This window comes from Passer montanus, unplaced genomic scaffold, assembly GCF_014805655.1.
Source record: "Passer montanus isolate IOZ18808 unplaced genomic scaffold, ASM1480565v1 scaffold21, whole genome shotgun sequence".
NCBI classification, from domain to species: Eukaryota; Metazoa; Chordata; class Aves; order Passeriformes; family Passeridae; genus Passer; species Passer montanus.
Window position 1 is genome coordinate 8,781,281 of NW_024366703.1, and position 19,239 is coordinate 8,800,519.

Consider the following 19,239-nt stretch of genomic DNA (forward strand, 5'->3'; position numbering starts at 1 on the left):
CTCCATGGGAATGGAACTGGATAACATCACTGGAGAAGCTGCTTCCCTGCCACCTTATATATGCTTGTATGTCTTGCCACCAAACCTCTTGCTACCTCCTGAGGGGAGGAGATGCCCCAAGGACTTCTTCCTACCAGGGCAGGGCAGGGCAGCGGGGATCAGAGAAGTGTGGTAGCCACAGGCACAGAGGCACTGCTCCAGGAAACAGAGGAGGAAGGTGCAGATTTGAGAGAGCAAACACCCTGAAGGACCCATGTTTGCTACAGTACAGTCTCCTACATTCCCTAAATCTTCCTGTTAGAGGGGCAGCTTTTCTGCCTTTCCAGAGGTGAGCAGGAGGCAGCAAAGCAAAGACTGCTTCCATCAGCCTCAGTGTCTTCCTATGGCTTGAGGTGGCCCTGCACATGACCTACCCTTTATCCAAGGCTGCATTTTACATCTATTATAGCTTTGGGTTTGGATATTTCTAGAAAAACTTTTATCAGGTGGTAGGATGAGGATTTGTACCATAATGCCTTGCAAGAACTGACTGTACCTTCAAAGGCAGCGGCAGCTCTGATCATCCTGGTACGCAAACCAACTTCTGCTTGTAAAACTTCCCTCCCTGGAGAAAAGGCTTTTGTTGAAATGCAAGGACTCCCCCCAGGGACATGTGGCTTTCTTCTTCCAAGGCAGGGAAATAATTAACTGCCATGATCTCTCAACCGTGCTGTGCTTCTCACAACACTCCGAAGGAGCTTGTTAAGTGCACATAACTTACAGTGCTTGTTCCATGTTAAACCCTTCAGCTGCTAAATCCACCTTTCCAAGCTGGAGCCAGAGCCAGACGAGTGAGTCAGTCACGTGGAGTAGGTGTGGGTTCCCGATTTCATTAATTTAGGTAATTGCAGCATTTTTCAACAGCATCAATCTTTTCTCTGTCTTATGAAGTAAGTCCCTGGTTTATAAATTCAATTGCTGGGGCTGCCTGATGATCAGTTTTGAAAATTCCATTCTTTGTCTCAAAAATGTTGACTCTGTCTTAATGCCCACTCAGCCAATGAGGTCCAATTTCTATTCTAATGAACTTTTGGAGATGTGATGAAGTTTGAATGCCAAGGGCTGGAAAAGAATGATGGTATTTCCTAACTTTACTCTGTTATTCTCTCTTTCTCCAAAACCCTCATTACTGCAGTCCTAAATAGATTTTGAATGTATAAGGAGGGAAGATGCAATTAGTAAAAGTAAATAAATAATTACTGAGGAAACTGAATGTTAGGCTGGTTAACAGTGGTGAAAAAGAATGTTGTGGTCTGATTTGGAAGAAGGAGATTTGGAATATCCAAAGACTTTAGATCAGGATTATCAATAACCAGCTCTGCTTTCATACAGGGCACAGGAACACCTTTGCACTCTGGTTCCTTTAACAACTTCATCAGTCCTCAGAGTTCACTGGCATGCAGAGTTTTGATTGATTTTTTTTCTTTTTTTCCCCAGTACTGATGAAGTCCTGAAATACTACACTTAACCAAAGTTTTCAGATGTGAAAATTAGAATTCTGAAAGGTAACTCCTATAGAATCAACAGCTAAATTATAGCTGTTGAAGTCAGAGGATTTGTGCATGCATGATCCAAAAGCGCGTGTGTTTGTGTAAGTAACATCAAACAATTTAAAAGGAAAGCATGATCTTATAGGAAGCTTCTTTAATTTGTTTGTGCCTTGACACTTCAGATATCTGCACAAACGTATTCATTCTAACAAGTTTATAATTTTCCACTGCCAGTGCTAATTTTTGCATACTTTTTCTTAATCTTTTTGTATAGCTTGCAAATCTCCTTTTAGTCTTTTAGCACATTTTCAGAGATATGCCTACATTATCTGTGTGTTGTAATCAGGCAGATCTGTTATATACATATAATTCCTAAATGCATTCTGAGAGATTATAAAATAGTACTACAACTATTACTACTACGAAAGCCAATAGATATATGGAGCATTGGAACTTAGTGAACCATATCTTCCAGTCACATTATTATTTTACTTTTTTTTTAGGGTTATTATGTCATGCTGTATCACATGACACAGCCATTCCAGAATTCAGTCTTTATTTTTGTTCTGTTTAAAGGTGAATCTTGCAATATCTCTGAAAACACACAGATGTAAGCAGAGGACCCTTAGACTGGTAAACCAAGTAACAGACCTAGGAAGAATTGATTGGCATGATTATCTCTTCCCATGATGCCTCAGGTTTTAGCTTTTATATTTTTCAGATTCTGTACTGCTTTAGTGTGTACTTCTGAGCTTCATATTAGGGGATAGTAAGATCTCTTCACAGAGTAGCCAGATAAAACAATTCCTTCTCTAGCTGGGGACCAAGGACAAAAAAGACAAAATAATTCCTTCTCTAGATGGGGACCAAGGACAAATTTTACAAATTTCAGGTCCAAGAGCATAAACAATGTGGACTGAAGAGAGACAAAAAAGAAGGATGGTATTCACAACCTAAAGGTATAACTGGACAATTAACTCCAATATGCAAATGGACCAGAACTTATGAAAGTGTGAGACCCCATAACCAGTCATCCATTTTGTGACCATTTTGGGTTCATCTTGGGTGTAGTCCTGGCTGGGCTCTTGTGCTGTCCAAGGTGGATCCATTGAGACCTTTTAATAAATCCCTGCTTTATTCTTTAGTTCCATCTAGTCTCTGTTTTAGATCAGCCTTCACAAGGTGTCACCCAGAATAAATAAATGACAAGGGTTTGGCTGTCAGCTGTCTTTGATGAATGTCTTAGTTCCAAGCAGATAATTTTAGAGGTAGAGCTCTGCAGACCTGCTTCCCAGGAGAAGGCCTGCTTCCCAGAGCTCCTTCTCCATTGCCATGGATCACATTCTACATGCAGCAGTCCCATTGCAGCAGGGTGCATTGTGCCTTATGAGGCCATGGGAAAGCTGTGGTGACTTGGGTGGCTCAGTGTGTGACAGGGATGGCCCAGCTGTGGTGGCACCACCAAACGCCCTGAACCACAGTGCTCTTGAGAGGAGGAACAAACCAACAAATCCACCCAGGTGCTCCACCAGATAATGCTCAGCACAGGGCTGCCTGCACAAAGGCCCTTTGCAGGCAATGTACAGGAAAGCAGGGTAATGTAATGTGGCAGATGCTGCACGGAGGGGAATTGGGGTCATTTTGCATGCCTGTGTATAATGCAATGTTATGCCATAATTAAGATACTGGATAGAAGCAGTTGAGCAGGATTAGCTACTGATCCATACATTTTATGTTCCTGTTTATTTAAGATAAAGCCACATGCCAGAATGATTTTTTTTTTAATATTAAGCCTCTTTAAAGCTTTAATTTCTTTTATTTTCTTTCTGTAGATGTATATTTTTTAATGTGTTTATCTCTGGTTTAGTAAAAAGATGGATTTCTAGAGCATGGCCTGGCTTTAGAAGTTGGCCTAGAAAGCAGGACAGAGATCTGTAGAATTGAAACATAAGCCACATGATTCATGGCAGCACTAAATCCAAGGGGAAGTATGTTTCCCATTTTCAGGGAATAGTCTCAAGTTTCAAGTACAGGGAGGTGATTTTGTATGCCTCCTTTTTAAATAATGAAGTTCCCCATGAAAACTGGGCAGCCCTCTTTAAATATTATTTCTTCAAAAACCACAGCTTCCTATCAGTAGACAGCTATGACTGTAAAATATCTCCTGCTCAAAATCTGGAGAAAGAAATGGGGAGATGTGAAACTTTTCTGTAGAAGGAGTTGTGTACTGAAGGCCAGAGTCAACATGAGTTTTTGGACCTCTGTTAGAAGTTAGCTTTGATAGAGAAGAGGGGGGACAAGCAGGACCAGGTTGTGTTCAATTATTCAATTAATTTCTATCACTGGTTATTTCAAATCTTCAAGAGGGTGCTCAGGAATAAAAGGTTGGGGCAACCATCTGTTTGAAAAGTGTGCCAGTGAAAATGAAACAATCAATTAGTATGAAAGGCAGACTTTTTATCTGACATGGTAAGTGGAAAAAATGCAAAATTGTGAAACCCTTTGAGTAGATCTCTTAGAGTTTAAGGTATGTTTGAACCCAAAGTAATTTTTCTAGCAAAGGAAAAATAATCTTGTTTCTCTCTCTTTGCACTTCTTCTCCTTCTCTCTCTTTGCTTTTCTGTGCTGTTTTCTTGCTTTCAGCAAATCTCCCAGTGTATTTCCAAGTTAGATAGCACAGCTTTACCAATTTTGTACTTGTTTGGTCCTCTGCAATTCCCGTGGTACTTCAGTGGATCTGAAGGTCTTTGAAGACTATCTCTGTAGAGTTCTGATGAGTTTTTTCAGCACACTTAGCCTGGAGATTATATTCTTCCCTTTTTTTGAAAAATATAGGAGAAGAAACAAACCCCAGGAGCTGTGTTGGCTACATCATACCAGTGCCAAGTTCCCAGAGGATCTGTCAATTTCTACTTCCCTATGGCAGGTAGGACCAGAGGCCATTCTGCTGAAAGCAAAACACGGTAACCCTTTGTTCATGGATTATTTGCCCATGAGGGAGTTAAAGGTTTGTCTGTATTATTGCATCTGTTTCAGTGGTTGCCTAGCTATGGTTAGGCAAATTCACCATCTGGGAAAAAGTGCTTCTTGTTACTCAGGTGAAACAAGGCTTAGAAATACAGACACACCACAAGGCTCTTCCACTGGGAAAACCACTCTCAGAACCAAATATCTGACATGTCATATAAATTTCACTGAGAACAAGCAAAGTTCAGTTGAGGCACATTTGTCAACACAAAATGCGAGTCTTCTTAAATTTAAAAAAATAAATTTAAACCCCATGTCTTTTGAATGCCTTTGTATCTTTCAGTGCCTCCAGTTCAGAAAACAGATCATCATTCATATTTATGAGGAGTAATTTGTATAAATTCATAATTATCTTGTGTAAAATTCATTCTCTCAGTGCATAAGTTAAATATTCACAAGGCAAAATGGAAGGGCCATAATAAAAGCATTTTTCCTCATCTCACACTGCAGGACCTTGGGTAACCTGGAGTCTTGAGCTATCAAACCAGTGACTGATTTTCCTGGAGGTAAAAGTTCCGGGTTAATTTGTTCCCAATGCAAGCATTTTTCCAGTCATGGATCCTTTCAAAATTAATTTGGAGTACAGATATCTCTGTGTGCTCTTGAGACTGCCTTTTCTAGGATGTGTGGACTGCGAGCTTTGGGGACCTGAGGAAAGGCCAGTTTTAAGAATAGGCTAGCAGCAGGTACACTTCAGCTTTGGCAGCTGCTCTTCCCCTGCTCCCCTGTCCCACCTGTGTGCTGCCATGATATCTGTTTCCAAGCACTACTGATATTAATAGTGTTTTCCAACAGACTGACTCATTTCCCTACCCTGGTCATCATGGGCAGTCAGTGACCTTTAGCAGATGAAAGCTTGAGGCAGTGCTGAATGAACCTGTTCCCTGCAATCAAAGCAAACTCAGATTATTAATTGCATTAAATTTTAACATTGCTTTTAATTGCAAATTTACTTTTCTGTTTGTTTGGTTGGTTGCTTGGGTTTGTGTTTTGGTTTTTTTATGATTACACCCAATGGCACCAATGAGAGGAATGTGCCATTTTGAGGTGTTAGCAGTTCTTGTTTTCTCTTTAACTCCTCACCTGACTCCTAGTGAATGCAGGAGAAGGTTTTCTAAATTTGTTGGATTTTTTATTACTTTTGTTAAGGAAAGTCCTTAACAATCAATATGGACCAGAGGAAGCCACTTGATTACTTCTAGCTGAGTTAGTGGCTAAGTGAGAATGAGAGTGGACATTCCCAATTTCCAGTAAAATGACACTAAGTGGAAGTCTGTATGGCAATGTGGTTCTACAGCCAGACAGAAAAAACATTTGCAGAGACCTCTGTATTTTTTGAAAATCAGTGTAATGCACTGAGGTGGCCATAGCTGGAGTCCTTCAAGGTTTTTCCCAACTTTAAAACTTCTTTAAAACTTCCCAACTATAGATTTAAGCCTATATTTCAAGCATTCTCCTTCTAGCTCATTGCATGCCAAGGTAACCTGCTTAGTATTTTTCTTCTGAGATCTGCCTTTCCTCTCAGATCACCAAAGTTTCTGTCCTCTGCCAGGATAGTGAGTGTCCTGAGAGTATGACTGTCTATCTGAGTATTAGATCCTGGTTTGGGGAGCTTCATGTGTACTTATTCCTCCTTTGATGGAATAAGGTGTAGCAATGTGACATCTGTAAATCATTCTTAGCACCAGGCAATTTAAGAAAAAAAAAAAGGGGGAGCAATTCATTTAATGCTAATGTAATGACTATTTAAACAGTTACTAAATTTAGTTGTGCAAAATAAGAGACAAATGTTTTGTAAGTACCTAAATAGTAATTTAGCTCCAAAAGGTTCACTGTGTGGTTCAGCCATTCAAAAAGTTAACAGGATATTTATATCACTGTCTGTTTTCCTCTGCACTGTCTCCAAAGAACAGGCTCTTGATATGGAGACAAACCTATTTTCCATATATACCTATTTTTTTCTGAGATTCCATTCAAAATCAAAGTTCCCCTTCTCTGCTCAGGGATATGCATAATAGAGACCATGATTTTGTGGATTAAAATACCAATTGCCTGATTTCCCTAACAGGATAATGGTTACCAGTTTGAAGATGCTACTGCTGTCCCTAATGTGTTGACAGATAGTAAAGAACAGCCTTTACTGAATGCAAATGAAAGCCTGAGGACTGATGCTGTAGTTAAGTGGACTATAAATGGATAACTATCCTCAGTAAATGAAGTGCTGTATACATACTCCCTTAGTGGGGCTTAGAGCTGGGCAGGAAGTTTTCAGATGAAAATGCAGTAAGGAGATGTTGATTATTTAAATCCACCAGCAAATCTGGGTATGTTTTGACAACTTTTGTCTGGAAATGTTTCTCTCGGGTCCAGGATGGGAAGAGTATTTTAGAAAAGGATACAGCTCAGTAGAAACATACCAGTGATTTTTCTCACAGCTTTGTAGGAGCATCAGGTTTAACTTCCTGCTATGCCACCATGCCACCATGCCACATTTCTTGGGCTTTTGGCCATTCCAGGCCTATTCTACTGCAGATGTTCTCATTCACTGAATAGATTTCTTTGCCTTTCCTGAAATCAAATTCTTCCTTTCAGGAAAGGGAATGAAATCTTGAAATCAGAGGACCAAGTTGAACAAACACTCCAGAAAGGAGATATGGTGAATCAAGAATGAAATTGAAAAATCCAGGAAATTTGAGGTAGAGTGACTACAGACATTTGTACTGAGATGAAATGTAGTGCAGGGAAATGACCAAAACTTGCCCAAATAATTGCCTTTGAAATGTCTAAAATGATAAAAGAAAGGGAAACAATGTGACAGGAGAGAAAAAGAACTGAAACTTCAAAAGGAAAAAAACCAAAAACCTGATAGAACATGGACACAAGAAAAGTCAATGGGATGACCTGAAGTGCAGGAATATGATCTGAAGCTTGCCCAATTGATCCTCATTGAAATCACAGGATTTTATTCACTTACCTGAAAGGAAATAAATCACTGGGACAAAATCAGACTGCATCAGCATCTATCTATTAGTTCTGCTACATTAGAGAATTAGCAAACTCCCCTCCCTCAGGCAGATCTGTCACACTGTTAGCAGGTTCCCATGGTACCATCCTACAGCAACCACTCTCTACATGTTATAGCCTGCAAAAAATATCACCAACACTTCCCTGATCTTCATACTGCTGTCCAAATATTTAGCACACCAAAATCTCTGGGAAAATCTGTGCAGAGCACAGAGGGACACCACCAGCACCTGGGCTGCTTTGCAATTGTCCAGGCAATCAGCACTTGCTCCTTTCCCCGCGTGCGAATGGCTTGGAGAGAGGGAGCCTGTCTTCCTCCTGGGCAACCAGCACTGCTGCAGCCATCATGGGCAGAGTGCAAGTGAACCTGACACTGCCCTAACCATTCCCATCCTCAAAACAGCTATGAGATTGTGGCCATATCACAGCTGGCCATTTAGGGAATAGGCAATAAACTAAAACATTTCCCAAGTAGATAACAGATGGGATTGGGTGATAGGGACTGATGAATATCACTAAGAACTCCCCATGAATATCCACACATCTTATTGATGCTACAGCTAATGCTGATACACCTTGTAGCAGGGAAAAGGCTGTTTTTCTGATAACATTAAGGGAGCAATATAGAAGGAGCAAGATCTTTTCTCATTAAACAAAAAAACCCAAAAATGAATGAATATGTTTTCTAAGCTTCAAAAATAGTGAGAGATGATCAGTCTCTTAACAAAGTTCAAGGATTGTAGAAAATGCTCAGATACTAGTGGGTAGCCATCAAGACAGAGAGACGCAGAAGATTTAATGGATGGCATACCCCTTTGATCAACAAGAAGAGAGGATTTCCAAAGTCCTGCATCCTCAGTCTGTATGGACTGGTTGAGGGCAGGAAGAAAATAATTAAAAGCAATTGCCTTGTGCAGCATCAAGGTGCCAATGCATGTTTACATGGTATGAAAGTACATTTATATCAGCTGGGGCTTGGACTCTGTGACTGTCACATCAGTGCTCACAGAGCTTACCCCATAGAGGCAGTGCCTTTGGACCCTCTGTTTTGACATGTCTGCACCATCAAACTGATTCACAGCTTAAGGTGACAAAGCATCGTAGTTGTCCTTCTATCTTGTTGGGTTTTGCTCCCCTTTGTCTTCTGTCTGACCATCTGGGATGCAATCTATGTCCAAGAACTGTCACACTGCACAACTGGGCTGCAGCTGACAAAAGGGTTTCTGCAACCTACTTGAGGCCTTGGGGTCAAATTGGCAAAGTAAGGTATTAAGTTGATCACTCCTCTGTTTTCACTGGAAGCCAAAGTGCAACACTTCAACCCAGTGCAAGGTGGAAAACCATTGCAGACTCAGTCAAATAATCATTCATGTCCACAATCTGAATATCACCTGAGGTTCCTCAGGCCTGGTGTTGAGTGGTTTGCTTGGCTCCTGCATGAAAGGATGAAAGGCATGAGCTCTGCTCCTCCAGAGGCAGAAAAGATGATTTTTTCATAGGCCTGGAAGCAATTTTTGTTTTGCTTTCACATTGAACCTAGCTGAATTCTGCAGAAGCAATTCCTGCTTGCCTCCCATCCAAAGGCTGGAGCTCAGAGCTGATGGCTGCTTTAGCTGCAACTTGCAGCTTTGCCTTCAGCAAACATAGTTCAAGTTCAAAATGTATTTGCTCCTCTGTAGTCTGCTGGAATGGCAGTACTCCAACCCAGAAAAGTTGCCTGCAGCTTTAGAGAAAGTAGAATGCTGAATGAAATGAGTTTTAAATAGGAGAAAGGTGGTGTTGGAGTATCTCCTATTGTACACCCATTATGGGATTGGCATCACCATGACTTGGTGATTAAGAGCATCTGGACATGCTATGCTGAGGTTTTATAAAACTATATCTGAAATTGAAGAAATTCTGTGCATGCATATATTTTCTCCTAGCAGCTGAATGTTGTTTCCAGAACAAATAGAAAGAGGTTTCCAGACAAATAGTATGAATAGTATGGAGGGAAGTTTGATGTAGAAGGAAGTGGGTACATCTCTTATTTTCATAGTCCAGATGTCTTATCCGTTAATATTGCTGCAATTAAATTCACAGCAGATGGACCTTGGGTCTCAAAAAATGCAACAGATCTTGAAGTTTTGGCACTTCAGTTTTATCTGAGCAAACAGAGGCTCAAACCATGTGAATCATCTCTGGGTATTTAAAAAGTAGCTTTATTTTAAAAATGAAAGGTAAATTACTTCAGATGGCAAACTGCATTAGGAGAGCTAAATAAGGAAAAAATATTATTACAGTGACAGTAATATTACCTGCCACAAACAAAATCAGTCAATAAAGCACTTTGGAAAGCTAAAAAGCCAAATGAATTGAAAAGCCTCTTACCAAATTCAATATTTTGTTGTATAAAATATTAGCACTCGGACTGAAATCACCACCTGAGTATAGTATTTTTTCTGTTTTATCAGCAGTCTCTCTCTTCCCCCAGTAAATTTGTTCATTTTCCTAAACTGGAGGGTGTTGCCAGCATTTTCCAACATATGTATGTAAAATAATGCACTTTTCATCTACCCTAAGCCTCTCATTCCACAGATTATTGATTTATCCATGCTGCTCTAAAGACAAACAGTCATATTCTCTTTCTGTGGTTAAAGTGACCACAACGTCTCTTGCTTGATGAAATCTACCGCATAAGAGAGCACTGGGGACTGTGTGTGCACATAGCCAAGCATGGACCCTGGGTGGAGAATCACTTTCCCACCATCCTGCTCACTCACAATTAAGACTGTGCTCTGACACAGGCTCAGCCTGATCTCTGGAGTCTGTGTGAAGTAGGAAATGCCAATCTTTATCTGTAGACCCAAGATAAAGAACAAGAAGACAAGTAGAAGCAGCACATCCCAACTGGCTCTTCACCAGCACATCTACCCCAACTTTCGTCTCTCTAAGCAGCTGAAAAAGTGAACAAAAGTGTCTTGGCTGAAAGTCAGCAATTTGGGTAATGAAAACCACCCCAGGAACTGGAATGCTTCCATTTGGTTGGGGTCCTGTGTTTCTCTTATAAATAGAGAAATCCCCCTCTCCCTGCAATCCATCAGCACTGTGTGGAGCTAATGCCGTCTACATGAAGATGCAGATTTTGTCCTACAGCAATGTGGAGTGATGTGTGGGGAGCTCTTATGCTGCCAGTGACACTGCCAGCCAGCTCATCTGCTTTCTTGAAGGCTCATATGTTTCATTACCCTTAACTCCTGGTCTGCAGAAGATTCTCAGGTCTGTATTTTCATGCACTTCTGGATGTACTTGGATCAACAAGGCTTAACCTACACTGTTTCTGTCTGCAAGAAACAGTTGAATTTTGAGCTAAGTTTGACCTAAACAATTGGGAAATTTTGACCCTGCCTTCTAGGTAAGAAGCCAGGTCTGTTATCCAGGCTTCCTCCACATCTATGGAGAGTTTCTGTGACTCTGTCTCAGCAGGTAAATACAAAAAGGATGCCCAAATCTCAGTAAAAGATATTCTGGCATCTTCCCTTTTGTGAGCCCAAACCCCTGCCTGTGCCACCCAGCCAGCCTCTGCTCTTATATAGAGATTTCTGTGCTAAGCCTGTGATTTACAAACTCTGTAATGGTCACCTAAAATTATCACAAATGAGCAGCAAGAAGTAAGAGCAGAACAGCTGCTGGCTGGCAGCCATGGCTGGAGATTTTCTCTTCCAGAGGCAAACATGTAGCCTAAATGTTTAAGAAATACTTGCAAATGTCATGGGATCAGGAGGGAAAGCTGGGAAGAGGCCAAGGCACTTTGGACATACCAAATGCCTCCGTGCTCAGGTCCTTCACAGCCAAGGAGACATCACAGAATCACACAGGAACACAGAATATGCAGAGCTGGAAGGGACCCACAAGGATCACTGAGTCCCTGTTAATGTCCCTGTATTTATGGCTGTGTCTCCACTCCTGTGTCCAGGGCCACATCAGCCCATTTCTGTAGCAACCCAGCAAAGAAGAACAGTTTGCAGTTTACTTCCAGCTACCAGACAGTACCAAATTTGATGGTTTTTAGTTTGTTTATTTTCCCTGACAAGGACATCTGTTTACTAGAACTCATCTCCAGCGTTAGTGAACATCAAAAGGGACGTCTGTGCGACTGCAGCTGGATTTAGATGGTACAAAGCCCTTCAAGTGACTGTTTAAATCTCTTTTTCTTTTCTGCATCCCCAATCTCCAAATAAGAATGGGCTAATTTTAAATGCATCTCCTGCTTTTTCCATTTTATTTAATGTGTCTGACCTAACTTGTGCTTCAGGATCACCTTTGGGGTGAAGTGTAGCATTTATTGATTTAAAAAACAACACAGAATAAGAAAATAATAGCTGTCCTAAAACACATATATATGTATCTTTTTCTTCAATAAAAGTAGGTAACTGGGGAAGTGGGGAGAAGTGAGCAAATTGAGGAGGATCCTTCTTTGTTATTCTTCTCTCTCCTGGTATCAGCCAGCATACACTTAATCTCAGGGAGATCTGATTGAGGAGTGCTGTGAATTCATGTTGTATGCCTATATGACTGTTTATTTAGTTGTGAATTGATTGATTAGGAAATAAGTGCTTTTCAAGTTGACAGTATAAATAATGAAACTTTATTAGTAATATATGTGACACATTTAACAATGCTAATTTTCTGTACTGCTCTGTATAATTCACTTGCCTTTTTCAGTAGGCTGTAAACAATAGAAGGTTTGAGGGAAATCACTAATTTGTTGGCTTTCTAAAAGGCAATGGAAAGGAATCCAGACTTTAGGAATACTTCTAGAGTGCCATCTAGTGTGAAAAGAAATGAAGCCACAAGAAAATGGGACTCAAAACACAGCTTTGGAAAGCATGTCTTAATACACAGAACTAGCTTTTCACATTCCTCTACTGATAAACATGTGGAGCCACTAATGGATTTTATGTAATTTAATAATAACTGGGAAACTTTATTTGTTCCATTTTTATTAAGTATGTGTGTGTGTGTGTGTATATGGTAGAAATAATTAAAATTAATGCCCTCTCTGCTTTTAGTTTTTGAAAAAATAGCAAATGTATGGCCTAAGCCCAGACTTAAGATTTGGTTTAATCACCTCATGTCCTCATACTTCAAAGGCTTTGTCATTAAATCTTGATTTCATTTTCACTCTTTTAATTAAGTTACAGACCTTTGCATATGAAATGGTGATATATAGGAATTGAAGACCACTGTTATGAAACAAGCTTTAAAACAAAAGAGATTTAAAAAGATGTGTTATTGCCTCATTAATTCCAGGAGTGGTTTTAACAGAGGTGGTGCTTGATCCTCCTTAGCTAAAGCACACCTCTGGTAGTCCTGTGGTTAAAGCAGGCTTATTGCTAACTTTAAAGCAGGTTTCTATAACCATTTGTTTCAAATTGCATAGGTAATTTGCAGGGTGTCCAAAAAAACTCAATTTGTCTGTCTGGGCAGATGCCAATTTTACAAGTGTGGCCCCAAGTTTTAACGAGGAAAATAGCAGGTACTCACCAAGTTTTTCTTGTTTGCAGGGCTTGTTATGGGCAGTCTGGCAGAGCCAGAGGGTAGGGGAAGAGGGCAGACCAGTCTGTGCAGGTGAGTACCTTTGCATTTGTCTACCTGTGCACTGGGGATAGATTGAATGTAGCATTTTGCAACCCAAATGCCTTTCTGAGCAGGGATTCCATCTGGGCAGGTGTTCTCTTACAGGAAGGAGACTTTGGCGATTTTGAAATAACAATTTGTGATTCTATAGTTTTCTTTATGTGCAATACCTGTTCAAGACTGCTGGTGCTGTGTTGGCCGTGTCCTCCAGGTTCATAAGTTTGGTAGACTCACAGCTATGTCAGCTCTAAGAAGAGTACCAGCCAGGCATCTCTGTGGTAGATGTGTTTGTCTTTTCAATCAAGAACAAGAAAATTAAGTCTCTTCACTTTCTTTATACCTGTGTCTTAATTAATATTCTTTAAATTTATCTTCAACATATGGCCTATTGCAGGGAACTATTTATGTCAGAGAAGAGCCTTGGTTATATTAACAATGACTGGCTTTGGGATTTAGAAATGTTTTCAGCAGACATGTCATCTGTCTGGGCTGTGGGTCTTTGAAAGGCAGAGATTTTATCTATGGTGAAAGAAATATTTGCATTAGGGAGGCTGAATACAGTGTATTGTTATGTCCATTTGGTATACAACACTGGTAAGTTTATTGATCTCAAGATGAGATAAAAGAGGAATGACAAGAAAACTGATGAGAAAAGAAATTTGGAACTGAGGAAGGAAGATTTTTTTTATTCCTTCTGAATATTGCATAAGCTGCAAAGGAGGGGACTTAAAACAGTATCAGTGAGCAATTAGCAGGGAAAAGGAGTAGGGAGGATGTGGTGAGCAAAGTACTGCTTCCTGCTGAGTTTAACCCAAGCTCTGCTTCTGCCCTTCTTCAGAGAAAAAAGGAAAAATTATGTAGAGATCACCCTTGCGGCCTGTGTGTTTGAAAAACCATAAGGAGAAGAATTTGTCAAAGAAAAACTTTCATGGCAGCATGGAGAGTCCTCTTTCCAGATATGCTGCTAAGCTCCTGACAGCAATAGTGAGAAAGAAGCAGGGGTGGGAAGGGAAGAGAAGAAGAATGTACTTTGGTACCAGGGAAGGTGTGTTTTCTAATGAGGTCAAAAATAGATTGAGTGTTTGCCATAGAGTACTTTATCAGCTTTACAGGTTGATATCTCCCGATATCTGAGGACTCTCAAATTCTTCTGAAAGAACACAGTATTTCTCCCTTTGCCATGGTGTCATGTAGGAGACCTCTGGTGGTATTCTTTTCTGCTCTAGTATAATTACTCTGTATTTTTATGGTGCTGTGTGATTTGAAATGTGTACATGACTGAAATCTGGAACAAAAGAAAGGGACTGGAACTGCAGCCGTGAACAGTGCAGACCTGTATCCATGAGATACAGCAAAGGGGTTCAGATAGGCAATAAGAATCACACCCTCCTGGGAGCCCCAGGTTGGATCCTTCTCTTGTGATGGATGTGCCTGCAAGCAGGCAGTGCAGATGGGCACCATAAATAACTCCCATGTCACAGGAACAGCTCCTGGAGGCAGCGATAGCGGGAAAGTTGCGCTTTTCCTGCATTTCTATTTCACTTCTGCTTTCTCCACTGAGGTTGATTCATTCTGCTGCAGTTTCAAACAGATGTATTAGATCCTTTAAGGTTGAGTTTTGAAAGCTTGTTAGAGAAATGTTTCCAGTTTTCACCCTTATTGCCAAATCACTCCTACTTGGATCTTGGTGTGTTCCTGAAGGAGTTGTGAAGGCTGACAGTCAGCGGTCTTGTAGAATTAGGAACGAAAACTTTATGCCCCTGAAGAAAAAAGAGAAATCTGTAGTTTTAGCTCAGGGATAAACTCAAACTCTTGAAGTTCCTCTGCTGTTTGACTCAATGTATTTGATGTTTCTTTCCTATGGAAAGACAATATCCTAATTCATGTTTGGAGATGTCTCCAGCTGATTAGTTGTGGGTATTTTTACTCCCTCTGAGCCAAGTTGTATTTCACTCGTGGGAACCTTTATGCAAGCAGAAGAGCATGCTTGCGCTTGAATTATTTTTGTTTAGCTAGTATTTCTAAAATATTTGTGTAACTGTTTAAAATATGTGACTTGCACCAAATACAAATGTGAATACAGTATGAAGAAAGATATTTTTGTGCCACAATCTTAAACCAAGTGAGGAGGACAGAACACACTTTTTACTGCATCAGGCATCGCTTCTGTCTGCCTTCAACTTATTCACTGTCAGTGCAATGAGTGTTGAGACTGGAAGTTTACTTGCATCTCTCAACAGGCTGTTTGTTGTATTTTGTAACATTCTATTCTCACCAGCCTTTAACAGTTTTTTCTTTTTCATACTGAGATGGTCAACATTGCATTTAAGAGTCTGCTCCTGATGGCAATTCTCTGTAGCTGTCATTAAAGAGTGATGAGCTCAGGCCAAAATACCGTGACGTTAATGAAACTCTTTGCATTGATTTTCATACTCTCCAGTGTTTGTGCTACATATTCATTTCAGTGGATGTTGGATCAATCCCCTCAGAATGCTCTGGAAGATTAGCCAGAAGTGGAAGTTAGGTACCATGGAAACAAAAGGCTCGAGTGTAATCCATAGATGAGGATCTCGTTGTCACAGATGAATTTGCTTAGTTGGCTTTCATACAAACGCAAATATAAGAAAAAGCACATCAGCCTAGGTGTTAGTGTAAGGACTGTATCTTTTTAATTAGTCTGGTAAATATTTCATTAGCAACTGTAATAAAATATTGATTTCTGTGTCTCCATTAATCCATATTACTTTGGTTCTGTACTTTTTTCACTTTTAATAATTTAGCAAAATCTTTTTTACTGGACACTTTCTCATCTAACTACCCCAGGATGGGAAACAAAATTAATGTGTAAATAGAATTATTTTTCCCCTGTGCCATCTCTCCTAATTCAATTAATTACACGTCATGTTATAGCGCCTGGTCTTATTTTATATCTTATATATTAATATAAGTTAACAGTTTATATTTTCTTGAAGAAAGCATTACCTTCACACTTCTAAGACTCTAAAATGACTGTTCATAACATTAGCACAGGGCAATATTTCAGAATGGATGGTATAGAAAAGAATCCAAATCCCTTTCCATGGGCAAGACCAAAGCATTCTTATTTCAGAGAGTCGGGCCTATTTTGGAGAAGCTAGAAGCTTGAAAAACAGGACAAAGTAATAGCCAGATACAAAGGAGGAAACAGAAGAAGTAAAATATCAAGTCGTGCTGCTTTGCCTGTTTACTTTGCACACATGCAGAGGCATTAAGGTTAATAGGTCACCTAATTATGCTTATACAAATACTTCCAATAATAGATGATTAGAGTTTTCCTTAGGGCAGCTGAAGTCAAAGCAGTGCTTTGACTAAATATGCTGACCACTTACCACTATTTGTAGTTGTAAAGTATGTGTTTAATCTCCTAATATTTTCAGTAGCACATTAGCACAGAATCCACTCATGACTTTCTATTTATTTTCTTCTAGGAAGTCAAAATACAGGGTGGCTCTACCAAATCCTCAGTGTGAACTGTGTAGTTGCATGTTAACATATATATTAAATACATTTTTATGTTAACATGTTAAATACATGTTAAATACTGAGTAAATGCCTGGAAATTACATATTCAACTTGATCTTCTAAAATCTGGTGTAAATGGCAAGATTTCCTTCGCATTTAATTTCCCTGGAAGTACTGAGCTTCTTCTTTTAATTCCTCTTAGTGCTGAAGAAATCTACTGGCATTGGAGCTATTTACAGTGGCAGCAGAATAAATAAGAAACAAAGACATTAACTGCACCAAAGTTTTACTGGCAGACTTTTGGCATAGTGTTTATGGTATGCTCTTGGTCATCAAACCAGTGAAAGCAGTGGTTAATGCCCAATGTAGCAGCTAATTTCTGTCACATGGATATTTGTCTGGGAAATTAGCCTGGGTCTGAGCCAGATGGAATTGCACAGTTTCACTAACTTTGCAGCTCTATTAGTTTGAAGTCAGGAGAGCAGACATGGCCTTGACAAGCATATGATTCCGTGCTGCATTGCCTGTCCTGGGAAGCTGTTCAGCTTTTCTATATTTAACAGATGAAAATGTCTCCAGAGTTCATCAAACACATACTCAAGATATCACAAGCTGCAGCTGGCAGCTGGGAGCTCTGCAGTTCAAGGTTAATGGGACACTAATTAGTAAGTATATGGGAATATCAGCATGTAACACCCACTTTTTGAGCAAGTAGGAAAATGAATTAATAGTCAGGAGAAGGAGGGCCCTTCTCCAGCTGCCTCCAGATCCTGCAGCTCTCATTCCATCTTCCCACAAGCTTCCAGGGCAAGTGGTGCAGCCAGCTCCTGCAGGCACAGCTGGGAGCACCAGGGAGCCTTGCAGGGTTGGCTGGCATGGGGAGAAATCCAGGTTACCCCTGGGCAGGATCAGAGTAAACCTCTGCACTGCTCTGCCCCTTCGAACCCCTTCAGACACTCTGAAAGCCTGGTAATGTGGCAAAAAGACTGCACGGCCCCGGGTTATGGGAATCATCCTAATGCCAGAGAAAACCAGCAGAGAGCAACACCCAGCTGACAAGCAGCCTCTCTTCTGGTGTCAGCAGAAATTGACTGTAGGAGAGAAGATAGGATTGAAAATTGCTGGAACACTGAGTTGAATAATAACCAGGGAATGATCCTTCTTAAAGTGGAAAAGAGCAAGATTAATGTGCGTTTTACCAAGAGATAACACTTTCACAATTACTATTAAGTATCTAGAAGTCCCTAATTCAAAATATGGATAATTTACTGTAAATCTTGTCACTGACTGCCATATTTTCAGGCTATAAATTTAATAGCTGCAGGAAAAATTTGTTTCAATGTATGTAGCATCACACCTTTCTCAAATCTTTTCTTCTTTATAACAGCCATTCTTTCAAGACTCAAAAGCACATTTCATTGGTTAGAAATCCCATCTGTATAATTTTGAATTATCCAAGATAAGCCTGGGGGATAAAATTAAAAGCCAAGTTTGATGAGGTTGGTTCTTAACTTGCTTGTCATTTGGCTATCTGGGACATTGATTCTTTAGATGGCTTTATATCTGACAGTCCATATTCCTAGTAAATTCAAAATTAGTGACTTTGTGTTCACAGAGATCTCAAACTAATTTTTGTCAGAGACTTTTGAAAATGTAGGTTACACAAACTCATCTGTGCTTCAATAGCTTTGCTGTCTCCTCCTATAACTCAGCTTTTGATTTTTACTCAGATCATTCTCCATTGCATTCCTCCTATTACAATATATTCTCCTTAGTTTGCAGGCAGGCATTGGCAATGAATGGGAGGGAAGGTGAAAGCTTCATGCATCACAGAAGTAGCATAAGAAGGAATAAGTTGCTCAGATGTCAAAGCAGTATTAAGTCTAACCAAAAGGATAGTACAATTACCTGGGAACATTCAGGGAAATGCATTGAAAATGACAGGCTGAAGTTCTGTGGATATGAAGAAAAGTGAAGCTGCCTTGCAGTGGGGAAAAAGACAGTAATGAGTGAAGAGTGCAGCTGTAATATTGCTTTAGGAATTATTTCATGTTGTACTGTTAATTAAGGAGACAGCTCTATACTTGTAGGCTTCTTTCTTAAGTCAGGAGTAGAATTTTTACTTCTCACAGGATTGTTCTGGAGATGAGACCAAAAAGTCTTAGTGGTATCAGCTGAGATTGCTACATGTGATGTTGAATATTTGGGCCTTGAAGAAAGAGTGCCCTGAAGAGAATTACACTGAGTCCTACTCACAAAAATGTAACTCTGGAAAGGGCTGCACTGACTTTGTCATGGTGCTGCAGAACATACACACACCTGAGCTGTGGAGCAGCTGACAGCAGGCAGCCACGCCACGCTCTGGGGGGTCAAATTGGCTTTGAGTTTGAGGGGAAGATGACTTTTAGTCCAGTTGCTGCAGTTCCAGTTTTGTCCTACTGAGATTTAATTAGCTCAAAGAAATGCAAGCAGTGAAACTGTAAGTCTGAGATGGTTGCTTGATAAACCTTTGGGGTGCTGGGATTTGGTAACTGGAGTG